At 41.8% G+C, this 22,063-nt stretch overlaps 1 protein-coding gene across 2 annotated transcripts in view; it reads right to left on the bottom strand.

Annotated features, from left to right (window-relative positions):
• Positions 1–22,063, bottom strand: part of ARHGAP6 (Rho GTPase activating protein 6) — a 331,846-nt gene that overhangs the window by 240,402 nt on the left and 69,381 nt on the right. The window lies entirely within an intron of this gene.

Raw genomic sequence — 22,063 nt, 5'->3', positions numbered from 1 at the left:
TTCTTCAGAGTAAGTTCTGGAAGATAACATGATAAAGAAAAGGGATGATAGCAAGAGATCTATTATTGTCATTGACCAAACCCCTGATAATATAAAAGAACCCAATCATACAATAAATGTGTGCTTTCAAGTTTCGTGAATAATCTCTGTGAAAAGAAGAGGATGAGTCTAAGCCTGGAAAATTTCCAAGAGTGTCCCTCTCATATCCTTTCAGCATCTCAATTTAACAAAAACACCCACACATACACACAAAAGATCTACTACCATACCAATGAGTAAAAGTACTTACCAGCAACCTAAAAGAGCCTTCCTCAATGGATCAAGGAGATTTAATCACAATTACCATTAATTTAATGTTTGGTAATTTTTCTTGCCATCATCCTGCCATCACTAACATCAACATCTGCTTAATAACACACAAGTTCTTCTCATAAGTGACTAAACTAAAACATACCATGATGAAAGAGCTGCTCTTAAGCCAGTCAAACTTTTGCTTCCTAAAGTGCAAGAACAGGATGTGATATCCCTTTTTCTGTTGTTTCTTAAGAAAATTCAGAGCAGAGAAAGCTCTCCAGAGAGTTCCCAAAGATACAGTGTTATCTTAGCATTCATGCTTTCATTCTGTGCTCATTTAACATTTCTAATGGAGCTGAAACACCACTGCCAAACACTAAGATTGACTCAGGGTCTAATCTTTCTCTTGAGGAGGGCAAAACATGTTGTTGCCTTTCCTTAGCTTCAGCTTACTATGGGGCTCAGCCTGGAAGAAGGGCCCTCAGAGTGGGACCCCTAAAAACCCACAAAAGCAAGGTTGTAACACAACAGTGATCTGAGGAAAGACCAGTGTCTCTCCAGAGCAGCACGGAGAAGATTCAAAGCACCAGGCCGAAATCCAAGGGCCAGAGCACAACCTGACCCTGCCAGAGGTGAAATGGATTATTAGTATTAATTCTGGCCAGACTGTGGACTGGCTTTGTTGATATTTTCTTGAAGAAAATTGACTGTTCTGTACATATTCCAAAAGCAAGGGACACACTTTATTTATTTTTGCCACTCTCCAGGAAGAGTTTGTTTTATTATCCCAAAGCCAGGGGACTAGCTTAAAGTTTCTAAATCAAGGAGAGAGGCTTATGCAATACCAAAGATTAAAGGGGGAAAAAAACAAACCCACCCAGTCTGCAGTGATCCTTTTCCAATACATTAACTCCTTTCATGCCAGGTGTCCTGAAGCTTCCTGTGACATAGCTCCAGAGAAAACCAGAGGATACAGGATGATAGCACCATATCTCATTTCCCTTTTATAAATATCAGACTACTTTCATGGGAAAAGTGCACTGGCAGCACAATCCAAGCTGTGGCCACAAGTGCAGACACTGTGGCAGGTGACAACAGGATGTGCGCTGTTGAGCAAGTGACAGCCAAAACAAATGAGACCTCACAGATCTGTAATTAGGTCTTTAATATTCAAGCAAATGTCACAGCTAGTGTCTATACAGATCTTCCCATTTAAGAAGTGCACACTCAGTTACAACAACAAAAAGGCACAAAGGATTTCTGAATTACAGAATAAAAAAGAGCCATAGCACCTGCTTGAAAGGAATGCATGATCATTTCCTAGACTATAAGGCACCTAAAAACAGTTCCTGAAATGAAAATGTTTTCTTAGACCAGTTTATAGGTCAACCAGATGACCTTCCTGAGAGATGACAGAAAGCATGTGGTCTTCCTGGCAGATTTGATGCATTGGGCCTTCTTCACTTCAATCCACTCCCGAGACTCTAGTACTGGGAACAACCAAATATGAAATACATGTTATTTACATAAAGTATTACTGGAACATGCATCCAGATGAAAAAGCCAAAACCAAACCATCCATTCGGATTACCTGGCATTTTTAAGAAGTCCTCATCAGGGGACTGACACATGGGTAGGATTCAACCTAGCAAATCTGAGCTGCTCATCTAGATGCTTTTTATAGGCAAAGGTGGCACTTCCAGGGTACTACTCATCTCATCCCTTAACAGGCACATATAGTACTGCTTCTCACCATTGGACTGTCTGCAAAAAGACACTGGTGTGGATAACTCTCATGTAGACAGCTACACTGCAAACATCTAGAGTTAGACTAGATGAATCTCTACGCACCTGTGTCAAGAAGGGGAAAAAGAAGGGCTTGGGATGAGAAAGGTAGCAAAAGATCATGCTGGAGAGAGAGCCCTGGGGATGAGTTGTTTTCAGAGGGACAGATTTGTATGGCTGTTCCCACAATAAAGCCAATACATCCAGTTGGAAACAGAGTGGCAGACACACCACCATGGTGGCTGCCTCCAGCCTGTGACGCTACAGCAATACTGGTTTGGCTTGACAATGCTAAAATTAGTGCTTTATTCCCACCAAGAGCCCAAGTATTGGCTGTTCTCTCCCATGTGGCAGAGCACTATGCTCTCTTCCATGGAAACAAAAGATTATGCTCCAACCCTTTGAGCAGGTTATTCCAAAATGTCCCCCTACAACCTTATCTTAAAGACACAGGCCTCCAGTGAGGAGAAAAGGTTCAGCAAGGGACACCATCAAAAGCTTTGATTTTTGGTGATTAAGGGATTCAGGCATGACATTTCCTACTCCCAGTTCCATTTCGCCCCTTTCAAATTAAGGACTGGATTCAATCACTGGCTTATTTTTACAGGCATTTAATCATAACAAAAAGTAAACAAAAAAACCTGGCAATGAGACAAGCACTGCAGCCTGCCTTCTTCCTTATGCTGCTACAACTCATTATAACGCAGTTCAGTTCAGCTGTGAAAATGCCAGTACCTATGCAGAAAACCACGATGCATCATCAGCTCTCTGGAGAGCAACAAGAACTATTCGAAATTTACGACAAGTGCAAGACACAATTGTCCTTACAATTACAAGGAGCTACAGGAAAATATTAGTAGATGCCATTTAAAAAAACCCTCTTATTGCCCTCATCCTACCAAAGGTCTTAACCCTGTTACCCAATTCTGAATATACAGTGTTTTAAAAACACAGTGTTAGTGCTTATCTGTTGCCTGGGTCCAAATATTTTGTTTTCCTCAAAAGGGCCTGAGAAGCCAAACAAATCAACATCTTCAAGTTTCTGTTGGACACAGAAAGGATTTGAAGCTCAGAACAAACAGGGTTCGTCACATGATGGGAAAAAAAAAGGAAGCAGAATAATAAAATGTAACATCAGTATCTCCCTAGGAGGATCAGTGTTTTTGCATCATGTTCTTGCTAGTTCCTAATTTCAAGCTGTGGATTTTACATAACAAACGTAGCATGATCATTCTTACTAACTTACACAGGGAATGATTAATTCAATTCAATCAAATGACTACTTATTATTGTCATTGACCAAAAACCCTGATAACATAAAAGAACCCAGAAATAAAACTTTGATGACATTTTAGGAACTTCTAACAGTAAAGGTTTGAAAAGAGAAAGGACCAGAGACAGGGGAGATGATTTAAGAGCATGTCATCTAATGAAATTAAAATTAAGGGGTATTGTGAAATGGAAGTGAACCCAAAATATAAAATGCAAGAGACAAAACAAATATTTTACACCTATGATACTGAATTTTGGAGGGCAGATAAACTTTTCCCCACTCTTTTCCCTTAAGCTGTCCTTGGGGAAGCACTTGAAGCCATCGCACGAGGACTCCTCCCTGCTGAGACTGGCAAAGGAAATAGTACATTAATAAATACTGACCCAAACCAGCTCCGTCATCTGTACCACACACTCAGGCAGACCGTTCTGGCAGGCCACTGCTGGAAAAATCATAAGCACACTACACAGTTTGAGTCCTTTCAAGCAAACCTCTCTCTGCTGCCCTTCTTTTCACCTTCCTTACGGCAGTGCAGGCAAGAGTAAGGAGACGCTGAATCTCTCATCAATATGTACATCGCTTCTGACGGAGGTATGCAGCTTTGCCTTTGGCTCTGCCCTGCTTCAGCAGTACAATCAAACACCAGATATTGGTACATTTTTTTACTGGTGAGGTAGCTTTACAGTTATACTTAGGATTAACCAGCTCTTAACAAAAAAATCACCATTCACTTCTGGAGACAGAGTGATATTAAACTTCACTGGGAACAAAAAATTAGGCTGTTATTGAAAAGAGAGCTGCACTCAGCTGCTGAGTGAAATCCTGAGGATGCAAGGCATAAAAGCAGGCTGTTGGGGACAGCAGTTTCCAGCGTATCCTCTGTGGAATTGGTTAAAAGTGTTCAAATCACAGAGGTAATTCAGCTTCAAAATGTGACGAGTTTTTTTCTGCGAACATTTTCATGAAATGCTTCCTGTTCTCCATCCAGGTCTCCATCTGCACGGCAAAAGGGGTGGGGTTGCTGTGAATATCACTGAGCAGTTGTAACTAACCTTTGGTTTCTAGCTCCCCTCTCCTCGAAATTTGTCCTATCAAGTAAGTGATTATTTGGCTTCAAGATGACTGAAAAGGCCCATACTTAAATATTCAGGCCTCCTAAAAGAGCCTAAGAATTAAATAAGGAGCTAACATCAGCGTGTCCTCAGTGGAGAGTGACTTCTGCAGGATGGCAGCACTGAAGGGTAAAAGCTCTGATGTCAAAGATAATAAATCTCTTCCCACCCCCCCAACCTTAATAAAATAAATAAAATAAAACCTGAACAGCATTAAACAAATATCAAGTGAAAAGACAGTCCCCATTCTGTAAGACACAGATCTGGGTACTGTTTGTAGTCTGAACTCTCTAATGAAAAAGCACACTTCTCATATCGCAAATCCGAAATATGTATCACTTCCAAGCGAGCCTTCTTGACTTTGGTCGCTTTTAGAGGACCAGAAATGACTATTATTGGTGTGCTACACTCCCATTACCAAGCGTGAACGTCCTGTGGTTGTTTCTATATCTGGGTGGTGAAAACTTCTATCTTTTTATGCATTTTTTTAGCTAGGAAAGCTTATCTGGATGTTCCATTTCCTCCTCTTGCCCTTCACTGATTTCTGCTGCTATCTTCCTACAAATTAAGGAAGATTAGAAACATTTTAACAGTACTGGAAGGTTTCCATTATTCTTCTTTAATACAAAAGAGTCATTAAAAGAGATAATTGCAATCTGCGAAGAGAGATGTAAATTTAGGATTGTTCAGCAACCTAATGAAAATGGAATCCCAGAGGTGTTTGTTACATGCTTCTGAAACAGTCTCCCTCTATTTTAGGGAAAAAAAACCACAACAAAACAAAACCACACCAATCACGGTATTTTACAGTTACTATAGAATTAAACAAAAGGACCACCACAGTTGCAAGCAGCTGAAACAAAGCATTCAGCAATACATGACAGCTAAACTCAAGCTCATCCTTCTTTCTTTCTGTTATTAAAATGCAATGCACATGAGAAATATTTTATTGTTTGCTTCAGAAAGTTGATAGTAGTCAATTTAAAATTTATAAGCACTAATCAGGCAACACATCCAGTTTATCGTCTTGTTCACCATTACTGTTGAGGAGATCCATAAACAGGAGATAAGGAAAAAAAACACAGGTGTAATAAAGTAAAAAGCAGTGACTCACCTTTGGTACCAAGAGCTTGTGGGGAGGAAAAACGCCAAAGCTTAATGCCATTGCTAGATAAATTCTGAGCCTTCTTGGTAACTTCTGCTATTTAATGTACAAAACATTGCAAAGTAAGATGACTTTATTTTCCTGCATGGGAGTTATTGCTGTAGCCACAAATGAAGGAAAGGGCATAGGGCATAAGGTATGATTTTAGTAAGAACTGGTGCAGGAATGCGACATAATACATAAACAAGCCATCTAACTTTTGAGTAATTGTAACAAATTGTTATAGCTAGCCTGCAATTACAACAGTGCCAGCAAGAGCATATTTTTTCACTTTTAATGGACATTATTACAGCATACAAGGTGGATTCAGACCCTTTTCTCAATGCATTCAGTATTTGGCAAATATATTATTTAATAACTTTCTAACAGTATAATATGCATTAGATACATATATCTCACAATATACAGAAATGCTTCAGATATTGATCAAGGTGAGGTAACCTCCCTAAAATCCTCTATGCTGCTGCTGCTTGAGTCAAAGACAACATTTCCTCATTATTTTGCTACAGCAAGTTCTGAAAGCCTACTGGAGTGACCACCTCCCTGACACAGAGTCCCTGTGGGTTTATTGCTGGGAGGTCAAACTGCACGTTGGAGGTCCACCTGAAGCACCTCCGTCCTGCCTCTACAGGGAACTTGGGCTTTTTGCTCAAGACAAAATTCATCCACTTCCCATGGACTAGAATTTCCATGGACTTTCCATGGACTCCACTTTCCACGGACTGTATTTCAACTTATTTTAGCAGTCTCTGCAGTGCTGCAAAGTGTCCGCTCCAGAAAGCCTGCCCTGGCTTTTCTTCTGCCAGCTACAGAATAACATAACTCTTTTGAACCCATGAGGAAAAATCAAAACTCCATCAAAATATGAAGAAGGGAGCTGCTGAGTCTAGAGAGGCCCTTCAGGTGCCTATCTATGACATGGAAGGATTAGTTTTATTTCAGACTGTAGTATTTATATACCACTGTACTGCACTGAAGTCATAAATATTATCATCTGTAAGACTGATACTAACAGCCCACTAACAACATGGCTGCCCGAGGTCTCCAGGCCTTTCAACTTCTGCTTTCTTTCAGTGTAGCAGGTGCTTCACAGCTCTTATCCTACAAACAGGTAGGCAAGTGCTTGTTTGTGATCATAATTTTTCCCTTCAAAAGTAATGGGATTGCTCTCACGCACACAGGTCTATCTGAAGTTTATGGTATGTGTATTCCACAAGTGAGGCAGCTGCTTTCATTCCAGCGAGGATTTCAAGAATTAAATTAGAATCAGCAAGCTTATATAATGCCCAGTTTAAAACAATGACATTCAGTCCCACATTTCTAAGAGCACAAATAAACTATGGAGTATTTTACAAGTTGACAAAATATAACATCTAGCTTAAACACACATGCACATGCATGCATATGCATACTAATGCACACAGACATATACAGAGCAAAATATATAAGTCCTAAGTTTACCAGATATAACATAAGCAACACAACCCAAGTGGACCAGTGACAGCAACAGCAAGCTGGTGGTGTTGAGATTCACTGCCTGACGGGTGTGACTGGAGAGAATGTGGCTCTGCGTGCCCATGAGGGGACATGCTGCTGGCAGCCTGGCTTCAATCCAGAGGCAACAGGAGGCCCAGGTGAGCAAGTCACAGTCATGATGTGCAAGGCAGGGGTAGTTGCTGGGGAATAATTTACTGCATTCCAACCAAAACCCCAGCAAATGCTCAGAGCATCACTAAGCCTGATGGTGAAGGAAGGACAGACAGCTGCAAGACTCAGAACTGCTTGTAAACCCATCTCACTGTGCACACAAGAGCCATCACCACCCACTGCAACACCACTGAATGCCACACTGCAAATTCCACGGTGGCAGCAGCAGCTAACGTGTTTACGCTAGCCCCTGTGGTGTGGATGCAGTATTGGGCCATAGTAAAAAAAAATCCCAAACCGAAACACGCCGCCCCTCAAACCCAGCTTCCTACTTCCCCCAATAACGTTAGCAACTGAATTTTTCCCACTCAACTTTGAAGTTGTCTGACAAGGAGACAGGGAGACCAAAACCATCCACCATTCATCCTGATTATGCCAAAGAGGGTCAGCAACCCACCAGACTAACCAGGCAGCTAAGGCAGCTATCTAAGGCAGCTTTTAGAATGCAGCACAACTAGTATGAGGTTTAAAAAAAAAAAGATATGCATCTCAATATTTTTCACCAGAATTTGGGAACAAAATAAAGCAACACTGAAATAAAAGCAAAACTATGTATGAGGCCAGTAAGAAACTCCTTTCTAAAAACTAAAACCAAAAGCTTCAACTCTGCAGACATTCTGCAACAGCAGAAACACTGTCTGATGAAAATACATGTTGCAAATAATTTGCCTTGCTCTGCTCCATGTCCCTCTAACAAAATACAGTTCTTTTTGACAACACCTTTTTTTTTACAATCATTGTATTTTTCTGAGAGAAAAGACACTATACGAAGAAGATGGTATGAGAAGCTCAGATTTTTTCTAAGTCTTGAACTCAGGAGTAATTTGCTTTGTTTGTTCCTCACCCTCGTTCTTCTTCTTCCACCCCCTCAAACAGATAACCTATCCATACTTAAACAGGAAAGCAAGGAGAAGCGGCAACGTCTCTGTAATTGTGGTCTTTTGTAAGTGTATTTATTTTTTTTCCCAGTGTGCTTACTTTAACTGCTTTAAACACTCAGCAAAATCATGTAATTGCTCCCAGCCCTGGCCTCGTGGCGGAGGCACCTCGCAGAGCTCACTCAGCACGGGACAGCATCTCCCGCACTCATCGTCACCAGCAGCAAGAGCTGCATCCACATCTGGGACAGCAGCAGATGCAGCATCTTCTGCACAGAAATGCCTGAAGAGGGGAAGTCCTACATTCGCTACACCGAGATGAATTTCATGGTCTGTATCGTTTCCAGCTGGAGGGTTGCTGTTGAGAGCAGGACACCTCAGCTGCAATAGCTTCTGCCAGAGATGTTGCCTGGGCTTTTTGTCTTCGGGTCCCAAGCATATACTGGGAGATTCTCCTATTCTCACCATGGTCCACTATTCGTCCCCTTCTCCATCACACAAGCTTTTTGCCATCTCAAAGGCTGGCACCTCTCTAATAACACATGAGCTCTTAGCATTGGGCTTTCACACTGCATTTACAGAAGTCAAAACAGAAAATATGCAAGTTATAAAAAGAAACAAAAAAGGGGAGAGAGACCTTCCCCAAGAGCACGTTCAGTGTCAGCCCACTGACACCCGTCTCTCCAGGTTAAAGCCAAGCTGAGCCTCTGTTTTTCATCCCACTTAAACTTATCACTGCCTTACTTTCTAGCTTTCTAGGATCACACTGGATATGGTCACTGATGCACTCTAAGGAATTTTTTGCGGGCATCCTACTATTAATAGAGTGATTTGCTTCCCCTGCAGAATGTATCTACTTGAATGCCCCTCACCAGGGAGGTACCTTGGGACAGAGCACACAGCACCTCGGTGCTCTGCAACCCTGTCAAAATTACCTTCCCCAAACTGACTGGGTCAGAGCTCTTCCCTGCTGTCATTGCTACAGCAGTCTGCAGAGAGAGAGGAAAAAAACCCATGAACTCTTCCAGCTAGGGTTGCTGGAAAGCTAGAAACTGGCATCTCTACTCAAACTGAGTAACAATCTCCAGAAGAGGAGTCATTGCATTCACACCACATGGGAAAAAAAAAAAAAAAAAACCAAACAAAACAACAAAACCAAAACAATGTAAAACAAAACCTTCAAAAGAGAAGTTGTATTAGCCCAAAAGCATAGGTTTTGTAAATGGAAAAGCTCAGAAAAATCTCATTTTTCTTGAAGAATGCCTTCATTTTCTCAAAAACTTTTCCCAGTGCTCTGCAGCATTCGGCAGAAGATTCTCAATAACAGTGAGGGGTCCCTGACACCATGCTCCCCTCCGAGGGGACACCTCAGAGCATGAGGATGGCTGGAGATGGTGACGTTTTTCCCTCTCACCACACAAAACACCCTTCTAGATCTATGACAGATGGTAAGCAGCAGTGTCACTTCTTTCTCCAACAAAAGACAAAACTAAAAGCAGTTCAGATACCACACAGGCCAGGAACAAGGTGATGTTTCTAAATGTAACGAAACTTTAGAAGATGTACTTCGAATTTTTTCCAAAACATTTTAGTTTGACAGACATTTACAGATTTCTCTTTTGCTTCCCAGGTTGCAACCACCCCTGACTGAACTGTGCAGGGCTTTGCCTTCCCCACGGGATGGGGAACTGAAAAAGAAAGGAGGAGGCTGGCTTTCTCCAAGAGTTCTTTTTAAAGTCCTCTTTGCTATTCAGAAAGCCATGCTGCACGGTGATGACAGGCATGGGTACACGTTACTACAAGTTTCCTTATGCTACAGATACCCCCTGATTTTAGTGGGATATTCTTTTTTAAAAACCCAGTATTTTCTGCAGTGGCTTGTAATCTCAGAGTCTACAATATATAAAATACAACCAATATCTCTTCTCAGTCTGTTCCATGTTTATTAGGAAGAAAGATAAAATATACAGTCTATAAATTCAAGTCAGCATTAGTATGCACTTTGCTACTGTTCTCGTGATCTTTCACTGGACAGTGTTGTTCCTGAATTAAATACTATTTTTAAAAGGAACCTGTTGTTCTCTTTAAAATGTCATGCATTCCTTTAATGCCATATACCAACACTGAACAATGAAAACCATTTTATCCTTCTGGAACTCATACTTTGAAAACTTAGTTCTACAAAACCAAATTATTTGAAAAAAAATTTCATCAGAGGTTTAGAATTCTAATAGGTTCATAACATTCATCTACTATATTTCTGGGTTACAGGTACTAGGGGAGCATGTTCCCATGAACAGATAATGTATTTTCACTGGACAGCTTGCCTATTAGAAAAAGATTATCTGATAAATAAAAATGTTTCACAATTATACAGTAATTAAGTAAAAACTTTAAATTATGACTTGCCTGTATCAAAATGGTTTAATTTTATCAAAATAAAACACAGTTAAGAACATGTTTTCTCTGGAAATTTTGTGGTTTTAACCTTTCATACCAGTTAAAGGAAAAGAAATGCTACAGAAAGGACATTTCAAATTTCTGGCAGCTGGAAAAGTCAGCCCTGCTTTAAACACACCAAGTTACAGGCATCCTACCGTAACCTTTCACAGGACATTAAAACACATACATCCTCACTTAAAATTTGCTCCCTACCTCTCATATAAAGTTTTCGGGCTTCTAGTAAATTAATTCATTTTACTTTTTTTCAGATAAATTTAAAATCAAGGTCTATCAGGGATCCTTGCTCCAACGACATGTGAAGATGTGATCACGGCAGTGGGTTCAGTCTCTTACTAGCCACACTAACCATGCAAACAAGGAGACGCCGTGGAGCAGTGTTAAATGGACACAGCAGAGCATCCATATTGCCATCAACATTTCTGCTCTATTCCTCTAACTCTGTAGAATTTACTTCCATAGTTAAATTTCAAAACCCTGTTGCAATACTAGATTTGCTACACAGGGTACCCATCCTGCTTTGCAGCTTACGTAGTCTACCCACCCAGAGCAAGCAGCAAGTGGCATCATACAAGAATGGCAAGATCACCATACATTTCAGATGAAAGACATGACCTCACCTGGGTCAAAGCTACAGAGGACTGGACCCATCTGAGGATACCTGCTTTGGAGGCAAAATGGATCTGAATTACAACCATATGAGTACCTGCTTGCTTGTCTTTAGAAATTCAACAGGAGGAAAATAAAATTTAGGCTGTTTTTTAAAATAAAATACTTCAAACTTTTCTCACTGAAGTTAAAAAGGAAAGCAACCACAGTTTTACTGCAAGTCAAAGAAAATATTTAAATTTGCACTGAAATGGCTATTCCCTGGGCATGTTTTCTAACAGCACAGGAAAGAGAGTGCGGGAGCTGTGGTGGTGGCAAGGTGCTAAGCTGTTGTAAGTTACAAGCTGTTATAAGTACATGAATAACCATCTGGGGCAGGTCTGGATCCAGGACAAGTGCCCTAACCACCAGCACATTGGCACTCTCACCCTCTATTCCTCAGGCTCACCAAATACATTAAGTCTTTCATTTTATTGTTTTAAAGGAACAGAATCAAAAGCAGAGATAAGGAGTAATACACCCCCAAATACCCTTTATTTTCCAGATCATATTACTCTCTTAAGAGATGATTGATGTGGCTTCAAGTCCTTTTGTCCTTGAACGCATTCTTCATTATCATGTCCTAATCACAGGGTAATTGGTAAAAGCAGAAGAATTACCACTTTAGCTTGAAACCTTTTTCCATCCAGACCTCTTCAGACAATCATCCCAAATTTCCAAATAGTTTCAGGATGACAGAAAACACTTTTCTTCTTGGAAAACTATTTTCCAAAAAGCAAATGTTCAACTCTGTTCTTAATGAAAAGTTGGAATGGCTGGCTTCAATACCCTCTATAAACTGAAAAGTACATTTTTTATGGTTTACGCAGATCCACCACAAAGAATGCTGAAGTCCATAAAACCCACTTTCAGGTTAAATGTAAGGTATTCTACTCCTTGCTAAGATGACAGAGGAATTTAACATTGTTAAAGTTTTGAGATTTTTTTTAAGGATTTCCTTCCCATGCATAATTAAGAGCTTGAGCACATGGTTCATTACAAGAGTTAACAAGAGCGTATCTGCTGATGGGAGGTAACCTCTTCATACATGTGCTTAGACCTAGATAAATGCAAAGTAATATGACTTAAATTACCACACTTTTACTGCAACCTAAACTAAATTGAATTACTTAGTATTTGCCATGGGCGAAGAACACGTGCACAGACAATTGCAAACAGCTTCTTTACTAAAATACACTACATTACCAAGCAGCAGTAATATGATTATTCAACTAACACCCAACCTATCTATTGCAACACTCCCAAACTCACTGTTTCATTAAGTGCATTTCTGGACTGTAAATGCAATATTTGAAAGCTATAATACTCTTGTAATTTATTTCTCATCCCTTACTGCATTACTGATATACAAAATGTCACTGGAGTTTAACAAAATTTGTCCTTTGTATTAAGGAAGAGTGTTTAATGTTACAATTACAAAGTCCCTAGGAAAAATTTTGGTGAGCAAGGTGACTATAAATACAGAAATCTCATTACAAAGAGCTGTTTGAAACTTATACCAACCAGATCATGACAAAACCTGCTAATTGCTAATCTGATTCATACCCTATTTTTAGGGAGAATGCTAGTCTTGCAAAAGATACCAGTTATTCTAACTTCAGTCTTGCAAATGCCTCTATGTGGAAAAAACCTACTAAGTTTTGCTTCTAAGCAGGTAACAACATAGGAAAAGATGGAATGAAAAAGAAAAGGGAACATGTTGAAAGCAAAATGGTCATAGGGAATTGCCAGGAAAACAAACTATCAATTGAAAGATGTTTTTTAAAGACTGGATTCTCTGCCCCATTACAAAACTGAGTGTTTTCTTTTCTGATGGGTAAGGAACATTTATAAGAAACAGCCCTCCCATACATTGCAGCATGGCAGTCAAGAGCAGAACAGGTCTTGAGGAACACAGAAAGCCTTCTGCTTTGAGAGATCTCAAAAAAAGACTGAATAAAGCACACATGGATGTTATTTTGTTCATTTGTGAATATTCATACACAAACATAAATACTTTGCAAAGTTTGCCAGTTCTAATGACTCCTTCAGCTTCCCAAGAGTCCAAACTGTACAGCAAAGTTGTCCTCTCTGGCAGGCTTATTTCACGTTCTACATGAAACATCAACAGCAGAGTTACTACTCACAGGAAATCTTTCTGCAAAGGCAATCATCTTGCTAACATTCATAATTTTACCACTACTCAAGCAATAGTTGGTGTTTTAGTCTTAATTGGCTGTAGTCTTAATATCGGGAGTAATGTGAATATTCCATTACGGAAGAAGTTCTATGTCAGCTACTTCAGAGAAAATATGAAAAAAAAAAAGCTATTTGTTCCGTATCAAAAGTAAAATAAACGCTTTCCTTCCTTGCTTCTAGATTTCACTTTTAAAAGTCTAATACAAAACTGTAAAATACACAGGGCTGCTAAGAACTTAAGCCCAAGCACTCGCACACTTTGAGCCAGGAGCTTATTATTGGATATAGAGGTTACCCATGTAGGAGACGTAGCATTTGCTCCACCAGAGGAAAATGCTCGTGCTCAGAAGGGTCACAAGGGTTTGACTATGCTTCCTTCCCTTAAAGCCCTACATGCTGACAGGGCTGTGTATGGGTCCACAGAGGGGATCACTTGGCAGGAAGCAGCCCCTCACACATGGTCTGATTCAGGATGCATTAATGCTCCTTAGAGTTAAATCTCAGAGCTTGAGTCCATAGAATAAACTTAAATGCAAGTTGTTAACAAAAAGTTAGATTTTTACATTAACAGGATACACATAATGCATTTGCTATGAAAATAAATCTCCTTGAGTGAACCAAAAAATGCCCTTATTTCTAATAATAGGAGAGAAAATTACAGTTGGCAAACTTGAGAGACAATTAAGCCAGTGTTTCAGAGAACTCCAGATCACTGCCAAAACAAATATTCAGATAAAAGAACACAGCTTCCACTCCCTGCTTCCTTATTAATTGTGTTTTCTTCTCTAGCCATTACAAATAGGTTTGTAAAATAAACTCCAAAAATATACGGGTCTCTGTTTTTTGATTTGCACTTGATTGTTGTTTCTGAGGATGCTACCAACTGCTGAAGAAGAAAGGATTGCACTAATATTCACTCTATAAATAATGTAATAAAAAAAAGAAAAGCCACTACACAGCAAGGTTAAATGAGGACAATGTGGGAAATTCAGGGTATAAGGGACTGAGGCCTCTTACTTGGCTTTCCAAGTGCAGGATATTCATTGCATTTTATTAGCTGATTAACGAGGTGTGTGGCAATTCATCTGGAGCTACTAAGGTCCTTTGATCCACCCTTCTTGCAAGCACTTCCCCTAAAAGACAAAAAAAGTTCTTTGTGGCTAAAATCCCCCCACGTCCAGTGGGACAATGCTACCGGGGGCCAGGCTGGAGACTGGCAGCACAGCCCCCCCCCACTGGGGGGAGAGGTCCAACTGTCTCATCCACCCCTCAGGGCTGACCACTCGCCCTCCCAGGGCAGCCTGAGGGGCTGTCCTCCATCCACTGGGCCTGATTCAGGGTACGCCGCTCCTGCCAAAGCACACGTAAGCTGGCAGTGTGCTTTCTGCAGGCCAACCCATGTTTCTGGGAGGCTCTGAGGAGTCTCATCACTCCATGTCTTGACAGGACAGGCAGCTGTTGCATGGGTATTCCTGAATGTATATGCTCTCTTTGGAGAAGCCCTCAACCTGCAAAATCCCTCTTTACCATTACATGCACAGGTATCAATAACTTCAATACAAGCAATTTAAATCTTTTCTTTTTTTCCAGAGAAAACATGGCCTCAGACCTACGTATGATTTGTACTGTTCAAGCCTAAAGATCTTCAGTTTGCTCTTGGGTGCTGAAAAAAACTCTCAACCCTGTGCCATAAGGGAGACGCGCAGAGCCCACTGGATCGACCATCCGTTATGATTGCCAGCAGAGGTGGGAAGCTGGACCTGATGACCCAATGGTCCCTCTAATCTATAGGCTACAAAAGCCAAGGTTAAGCTTCATATGGTAGGATATGGTAGGTTCCTGGCTGTGTGCAGCTGAGAGTGGGTATCTTGGTGTTCAGTCTGCAGCTTTAGAATGATACTAAATAGTACGATCTAAAGCAGACACTCTTGAAAGCAGGGAATGTCACAAAAGAGGCAATTTTTGGTAAGTGTTCTCTCTTCTGCCATCTTCACTTCAGACTGAAAACCTAGAAGCTGTCCTTATTTTGTGGCTTTGGAAGCCAGCTCCAAGTAACAGGGAACAGACAATGATGTGAATCTGGGGGGAGCAGGGCAGGAAAGAGGCAGGAAATTCGGTGTGATATGAAGTAGGAGAGAGCAGTTTTCATCTTGATCAAGAGGAGACAATGTCCCTGGAGAGCAGCTGGAATCTCCATCTGTACCAAAAGAACGGAGACATGATAATTTCACAAAGGTCTCTGAGATGGGATAAGGCAGTCCTCTACGCCAGCTGAGCATCAGAGCAACTGCTGATGAGCTTTACAGTCAAATACCATCCAGAACTGAATTCTATTTTCTTGTGCAGTGAACGTGCTTCTACTTTTGAAGTCAAGAACCTAGATTTTCTAGAATAATCCTATTTCACTTTAATCTTCTTCCCTAGTAACAAGGTGATCTCAGAGGAATCAGGGACACTGAAACATTCAGCTCATCAGGGAGTGTGCATACATTTTGGGAAGGACCCAGAGGCCTAAGCATAACTGTCTAGTGCCACTTCAAGTGCACTTTAGGATATCTGAGACTTCTCTGGGAGCTAACAGAGTAACACAGGCCCTATGCGGGACCGCCAACAGGTGGGACAGCCAAGGTCACCTCAACTGGCACCAAACAACTATGAACCCCAATTGTCCCTCTCAGTGCCAGGGTCACCCAAGAAATTAATTAGAATTCCCAGAAGATGAATATGCATTTTTCTCTACCAAACTGGAAAGGGCATTTAAAGAACAAAAATCTACCCACAGCAGGTCTAAACCTGCACCCTTTTAGCAAACAGCAGCTGGTGGAGAAATACTTTATGAGTTAAAGTTTACCTATAAGTATCATTACAAAGCTGTTCAGTAAGATGGAGGCAAAAAAAGGGAACTCCAGTGGCATCCTGAAGGACAGGGTTCTTCTGAGGAGCAAGGACTGCTTCTGCTCCTGGCTCATCTTGAAGATGATGCTCAGTGCTTGCTCTGCCCATGAGCTTTTGAGCTCATTAACTGGAAGCTGATGCTGCTGTTAATGATTAAACTCAAAGCTAAGGTTTATGGATAGCTAGCTTTAATGGAGTTTCCCACTCCCAACGCCACTGTGCACAGCACTGACTGGCCTGTCACCATTACTACATGAATCATTTTAAGTATGAGCTGTGCACAGGTCTCAATGATGAGTAGTTCAATGATAACTTTCTGTTAAGAAATCAAATATACAGAGTAAAATAATAAAGGGTCTGCAGTGCTAAATATTTACATATAATAATGAACAAAAAGCAAATGCATTAGTTGAATTTTCTAAGAAGCACATCTTATGCTGTGTTTTCTAATAGTAAGTAATAGGGGATAAAATGAAGCCGACAGGAAACAGCACTAACAGCCATTTTCAAACAGAAATTTCATTTACTGAGTCCTGGCCTGTGTCAGATTAAATTCTTTTCTTAAATAACATCCAGAATGACCTCTCCCAGAGCGATTAAGACAGCAAAGGAAGCAATCTGAGGAACAGGAAAAAAATATCAAATAAGTGAAGTGAGCAGCTGTAGATGAAATGGAGTAGTTCCTCCACGCTGACATTTCCAGACTGCAGCAGTGATCGGCCATACTGGTGTTGGTTTTCTCTGATTTTATGTCTTCCTTGGGTGGTGAAGGGTGGGGAGAAGGGCAGGCTACACTGTGCCTTTGCAGAGGGACTGATACTGCTCTCTTTTTCAACTTGTAGAGTATTTCCTGCAATTCCCACCATGATTTCCTTGAGACACAATGTGACATTTCCCTTAGGAAACCTCCTTTGCATCAGCAGATGCATGTTGTGCTGAAGTCAGTTAACTGATAATCCCTTGACAAGGTACAGAGCAGCATGAGACAACACCTATTAATCTGTTCTTGAGAAGGCAAAACCTATCTCTAATTCTGTTCTGGGTTTATTTGGGAAGACCCGTGCTGCTCGTCAAAGTCACAGGTAGCAGAAGCCTCACTCTCCGTGGGATGATGTCCTTGCAGGAGGCTCGAAGCCGCTCTGTGCTGGCACGAGCAACCAAACACCCTTTTTTAGCCAAGGTCTCTGCACCAGGAACACTGGATGCATCTTCAGAAGAGATCACCTCTTCTTCAGCTGCTGATGTGGGACTCAAGACCCTTTTAGATTCAGGCTGCCTACCTAGTCCTGCCACCCTGGAGCTTTCCCCACATTCAACACCCCCTTAAGGCAGCAGCTGCTCACCTAGGGGTCTGCAAGGCTGGACTTCCAAACCAGTGGGGCCAGGCTTGGGTACAACAAGGTGAAATTGTTCCCTCAAGACTTTCTAGTGCATGTCACACATGCACAAATGTAGTTGCAGCATCAAAATGTTTTGCACGTCCATTTTCATACTACTGAAACACTTGTGTCAATGCACAAGCAGTTCTAAAACAGCTGATGTGCTCCAAAATTTTCAAAATTAAACAGTGTGCTTCCTCCACTCAATGCTTTAGTTTCAAAATGTATAATGCATAAAGGGCAAAAATACTTGAAAGGCAAAAAACCCACAAACCCCCTTGAAATTAATCTTCTCATTCAGCCTGAAATAAATGTGTTTGTTAATGATCATCTAGGATTCACTGAAATAATTTTGTGGATTTGACCCCAAAGGAATTTTATATGAGTTTCTGGACATGCCAACAAACCAGTAGCATCCCAGGCTCATGTTTAACACTATCGATTTCCATTGCTGCTGGCGTGAGCTAGAGATGTTAGGATGTTAAAAACAGCGCAGCTACACTTACAAGCATTCCCAACGGTGTTTACAAAAAAGCATTTCCAGAAACAATTGGAGTTACTAAATATATTCCGTAAAACTCGCGAAGCATGCAAAAGCCAGCCTTGCAATGGCAAACGCCTGCTTAGTAACTGGATCCACTCTGAGATTGTCCTGAATGTCACTTGGTTTACAGGAAAATTACATCCCTTAACAAGGACCATCAGTGTTTTTCCCTTCTATAATTATAACTTAATTTTGAGATTAAACTGATCGTTTAATGACTCTTCCCAGTTAGAAAACAGTATCCAGGAAGAGATGTGGCCAAACAGAGGCAACTGTCGCATCCCGTCTCCGATAAGCTCTGAGCTGCTAATAGCAGTGCCTGCTTGCTGTGAACCCCCTGTGCACCCCTGGAGGGGCCAAGCCCCTCGCGTCCCTTATGCCTCGCACTGCCAGCAGGGACAGCAGGCCTGGGGATGCTTTCAGCTGGTGTGTGCTCAGGGCACCTCTCTCGGCAGGTGCAGTACTGCAGAGCTGAGGCACTCCAAAACGTGGCTTAGGACCTCAAAACCTTGACATGAAGCGAAGAGGCCCATGAGGAATTGCAGGGCTGCCAGCAGCTGCCTGCTGAGGTGCAGTGGGAGCAGAGGGGGACCTGCCTGCCCTTGTGGGCTGTGCTCATTCACCCCTCTCTTCTACCTGAGGGTGATTTCCACAGAACTGGTGGGAACTTCTCTCCCTCTCAGCCAAGTCTGTCAGACTTGTACAGAATCAGAAATTATTCACAGGGGTCAGCATAATTGTATGAGACTCAGTCACACAGCAAAACAAGCTAAAAATAAATACCTCCAGGTAGTTTCTATTTGTCCTTAGCTTCCAAGATGTTTTCTGCAATCCTCAACATACTATTTTTTCATTTTAGACGACAGCTGCAATCCTCACAGGTGTACTTCCCCTGGTGAGCATAAGCTTAAGACAAGCAAGAAACGGGGCAAGAGTCCTCATAACTTTACAACAGGTGGCAATGGGGGTGGATGAGAGGGGATGGCATTGCACTGCAGAAAGGCATTTTTCAGCTGCAGAGGTCCCAGTGGGGAGTGAACATGCAGGCAGAGCCACGGGAGCGGCGGGGGAAGAAGCATCACCAGCACTGGGGGCCTGCATCACCGCTACGTGTCCCCTCCCCAGGCTGCAGTGACACCCCGCCACCAACGCAAGGCTGACACTGCCAGTCAAAGTGACACCTGCACTGCGAAGCTTCAGATCTGAATGTACAGGAATGGCTGGGGTACATGAACCTCTTCACGTGAGAAAAAACAGGGGAGCACCTATGTAGAATTTAAGAGGCATAAGCCCCCCAAAAGAAGGAAAAAAATAATATGAAGAAATAGTTGAAAAGGCAAGGGATAAAACCACAAAGCTGAGTCCAACATATTGCAAGATGAATGCATTTGCAGTCAAAGCCAGATTCTCCATTCCTCGGCAAAAATCAGGAGAGTTTACAATACAGTCAGGAGAATCAGTCCACCAGCCTGTGCTAAGGGCATCCAGCCCGAAGTTTTGCAATTCTTTATCTGCTGTTCGTAAATGACTTGTGATTTATTTCTCTAGTGAGGAGAAGACAGGCTAATCTAAAAATAAGTTTTGTGAACAAAACCACAGAAATACATTCAGATCTTTGGCACTTGACAATTTGTAGGCTGCAGTTCCAAATCATCTCTTTCTCCTTCAGCACAAAGCAGCAGCAAAATACTTTGCTGAAGCAAGGTCACGTAATACATATGTTTGATAGAAGTACATAAATATATCCATTTGTCCCTACCACTGGGTATGTTTAAAATACTATGTTTAGAATAACATCAGGATGCCTCATTTTCAAGCGAGAAAATCCAAATTATTAACGTGGCGAAACATACGACTCGTGACCCAAAGCTTTCTCTTCCACCTCTGCCCCCTCCCTAAATCAAGAAAATATGGTTACTTTTCGTTTCCTTCAGAGGTTGTGCCAAGAATTGAAAAGTAATAGGAAAATAAATCTTTTTCTGTAGATTTTCATCAAAACAGTATACTTTCAAGCACAATGGCATGCCATTATTTTTAAAGATTTCAAAAAAGAAAGCATCGGGGTTATTCTATAATAAAACTTCCTATGAAACCTGGATCTTTGTGCAGGAATGACATGGACTGTGTTAGTCAATGTGTGCTGCTAGGTCTTTCCTCCTAAAGAAATTCTATTTGATTTGCTGGTATGGCTATTCTGAATGTTTTAATCTGACAAAATTACAAAAATTTCTAAACTCCCATACCTCTAATTATAGGTTTGCCTTTAAAATCACCATATAGAAAGCCAAGCTTGCCTGCTGTTCATGCAACCCCCCATCATCACTGCTAGCACTGTCAATGTGACAGCAGGCCCCAAATGCTTCTACGTTTTTCACATGTGCAGAGCTCTTGGCCCTGAAGCATCTACAGCTTGAGTAGGCTCCACAAAAAACACTGGGAAAATGGGAGTTTGATACAGATTCGTCCATTTTCAGGCCAGTGTTCTAAGGGAACAAGGATTATGCCCTTTTTCCTGTTTGTCAGTCCTCCCGAAGCAGTGTTTGGGGCCAGCATGAGCCACATTCCACAGAAGAAGAGAGGTCTGACAGAGGATGTGCTGCATTTCCGCAGACTCTGTAACATCCCTGGCTAGCAAGCAGAAGCCCAAAGGGGAAAACCCAGAGGGTTTCCCAGAGGGAAAAACCACAAAGCGAGTGCAGCACAAGTCTGAGTCCGTCTGACCCTCTAGGATGCCTGTCACCATACACCTGCCAGCCAGGTGATCCAACAGGGACCTGTGGGGTACACTGCCTGTTCGCCCCCGGCTGAGGAAGATGCCAGCAGTACGGTACCCGGACAGGGGAGGAGGGGAGGAAGACCACCAGAGACAGCTGCACGCTGTGAACAGCCAATCAAGAAACATAATCATGGCTATTAAAAGCATGTGGGTGTGGGCATATGCACGCACCCCCAAGGAGCATGGTCCTGGCACCAGCAATGTCCAGTCTCCAAGAAATGTGGTGGTGAAAGTGTGGCTGTGTGTGCTTGTGAGCCAGAGAGACAGATGGATGCCCAGAGGCAGTGGGCTGGATTCGCTCATTAAAGGGAAGCATTTGCTGTCTCCTTCACACCTGCAGTGCCACAAGCTCCCCACCCAAGCTGCCAAACCCCGTCTCCTATCAGCAGACACTGTCCCTCTACTACTTCAGTTTATAAAGCACCAAACTAGAAAGTGTTCTTTGTCCTACAAAGCAGGTACCTGCTTCACAGGGCAGCATTCACTCAGCAACAGCTTTCCTCTGTCACGTGTGGTCAAGAAAACTAGCTGACAACCCAAAGCCTCTCTGTCTCTCACTGTGTTCACTTCATTGCATTTCAGGAGTTTTAACTGCAGCTGTTCCCCAAACCAAAGAGGCACCTCACGGCAGTGACGGCTGGCAGGAGCTCCCAGCATATTTCCATGTTGATGGGAAGTCAGTCTCTCTCCAGAGGGTTTACAAATGAGCCCCTATTCTTGCAGCAGCCAAATGTTTCATTTTAGGCATTTTATCTATGTAAACCGAACAGATAACAAGGAGAGCAAAGACCTTTGAAATATTTATGAATAAATTAAAGTCCTAAAGCTTTCCACTGCACAGTGATAAGGAGCAAATTCTCACATAAGATGCCAAGGCATGCAGACAAACTGATTTTATCTGAGTTCAAAAAGAGTAGGTTTGCATACAGAGAAAGAAAGTAAGCAAAA

This window comes from Strix aluco, chromosome 2, assembly GCF_031877795.1.
Source record: "Strix aluco isolate bStrAlu1 chromosome 2, bStrAlu1.hap1, whole genome shotgun sequence".
Lineage (NCBI taxonomy): Eukaryota > Metazoa > Chordata > Aves > Strigiformes > Strigidae > Strix > Strix aluco.
This window is presented reverse-complemented; position numbering and strand designations above follow the sequence as displayed.